Source organism: Petaurus breviceps, unplaced genomic scaffold, assembly GCF_028583685.1.
Source record: "Petaurus breviceps papuanus isolate PSGF00001 unplaced genomic scaffold, PetGlider_PUasm1.0 208, whole genome shotgun sequence".
Classification (NCBI taxonomy): domain Eukaryota; kingdom Metazoa; phylum Chordata; class Mammalia; order Diprotodontia; family Petauridae; genus Petaurus; species Petaurus breviceps.
The window spans coordinates 4,422,488-4,424,881 of record NW_027185852.1 but is presented as its reverse complement, the minus strand read 5'-3'; positions in this window follow the sequence as shown (position 1 = coordinate 4,424,881).

Below are 2,394 nucleotides of genomic sequence, written 5' to 3'. Positions count from 1 at the left end.
TTCAGCCTATTAGGAGGCAGAGTATATTTTCAAATCAAGGAAGGTTCTCAGAGTCTCTTAAGCCTATCAAAGGGCCTAGGGGCAGGGAAGATCTTTAAATTTACATTTCCATTACAGCTACTTTACAATTTGGGATTCATGCTGTCACATATCCATGATTTAGGTCATTTTTTGACTGGGAACAGGATAACCAGATAGACAGTCTCCTTGATTCTCTTGAGCACCATTTTGTTTTGGACTGGGCCTGAGATTTTATTGGTAAAGGGAACTCCTGCTGAGGCAGCTTCTAGCCCTGATGCAAACTGCCATGTGCTCTGCCCTCAGCGTCTTCATTCCTGGGACATTGGGAGATTGAGTGACTTGCCCATGTTCCTCTAGCAAGTGAGTGTCAGAGGTAGGATGGGAACTCAGGTCTTCCAAATTCTGAGGCTGCTTTCTAGCTCCGAGCCAGGTTGCCCCTCTTGAACAACCTAGAGTCTTGGAAGCAGACATGTTGAGCTCAAACCACCGTAGAGGTCCCTCAGCCCCCACCTCTTGTTTTATAGTTCTAGGAGATTCAGGAATGTTCCCAAAGGCACACAGTTAGCAAGTGGGAATCCCATAAAAAGCCTTTGGTTCCCAATCCAGGCTTCATTTGACTACACTATAGGTGACTAGTCTCTGGTTGGCTCTTGGAACAAGTTGGGATAAATGCCAGAAAAAGCAGACCTGGGGGAACATAAGCAGATTCCATCCTTGGATGTGCCTGGGTGGGTCCCTTTCACTTTAGTGGGATCTGAAGAGGCAGCATGCATTTGGGGACAGATGCCCCCATATCTTGGCTGCTGAAGGGGAGCCAGCATATGCAGCATGCAGAAGTGGGGAGGGAAGACCCCATCCTAGGAGTTATTCAGCTCACTTCACAAAAGACACATCAGAGAGAGTCACAGCTGAGTGATGAGACTTAGATTCTTCATTTCTGCAGCAATTAGTCAGGGAAAAAGAACAGCTCTTCTACAGTACCAGTTTCACAGAAAGGAAAGCTTGTACCTAGCTTCGATCTTGTAGCCAGATCAGGTTTTCATTTCAAGCATCAGCAGCAGACCTCTTTCAGGGTGGGGGCAACTTTCTGGTGCCTCCCAGAAGGAGAGAAGCAGAATTTCATGACTGCAAGGGAACTGGCTAGCCATCTAGATCAATCTATGTTTGGAATCTCCATCACAACTACATACGTTAAGTGCTCATTCAACCTTTGCTTAAAGTCATTCAGTGAAGGCAACTGGACCACTAGCCAGTGCAGCCCAATCCATTGGAGCCTAGCTTTCCTTGTTAAGAAAAGCTTCCTTGAAATCAAGTCTATATTTGTCTCTTGGAAAATTCTAGTCTGTGGTTTTTGTTCTGCCCTCAGGGGCCAAGCAGAATGAGAGTCATCCCTCACAGAGATCGTATCACATGGTCAGTTACAGCCAGCTTGGCTCAGATCAAGGCAGCTCAGCTCAGCCTAGAGATACAAGGCAGAACAGATGAAAAATATGGAGGGGAAGGATGTCAACCCCCTATTTTAATTGAGAAAATCCTCAAGGGAAGGTGTCCTCTAGCAGGAAGGTAGCCTGTCTGATCCAGCTCTCAGTGAGTGAGTGTAGAAAACGCTCTGTGTCCTGGCATCCTTACTGTGATTAGGGCAGCCCTCTTTTCTGTACACATTTTCATTTTCTCAGGGGTAAGCTCCAAAATACTGCAAAGAACACAGTAGCTATCCATGCTAGGCTATTGGGCCTGCAATAAGCAGCCCCCTCATTACTCCAGAGGACTTAAGGATACCTGGAGGATAAGAGTACTAAATAAAAACCAATTCCATTGCATTCTGTTAGTCACACCATACTGAGCTGGCACTGCTCTCTTCACCCTGAAAAAAAGAAAAGGAAAGGACTGACTGCCAGCCTTCTAATAAATGGGCTGCCCATTATTGGCCAAGACCAAATATCACAGGCCAGTGCTAATGCATTGTCAGGCTTGGGGGACCAAGGTCCCCTGACTGGCTTCTCTACTTTGGACTGAAAAGTTTGAAGGCTACAGGGAACCTGGGGAAGCATGCCTGTGTAAGCAGGAAAAGTAGAGAGGCTCTGGGCCAATTACTGAGATTACCTCTTCATTTTCCCTCAGGCTGAACCATCTGGGCTTCTCCAGGTCTTCTGGTTTGGACCACCTTCATCCCACCCCATTCAGCTTCCTTTCATGAGTGGTCTTCTGCATTAGACTATAAATTCCTCGAGGGCAGGGACTGTCTTTTGTCTCTTTCAATCTCCAGAATTTAACATAATGCCTGACACCTCGGAGGTTGGTTGGTTGGTTGGTTGGTTGGTTGGTTCCTTCCTTCCTTCCTTCCTTCCTTCCTTCCTTCCTTCCTTCCTTCCT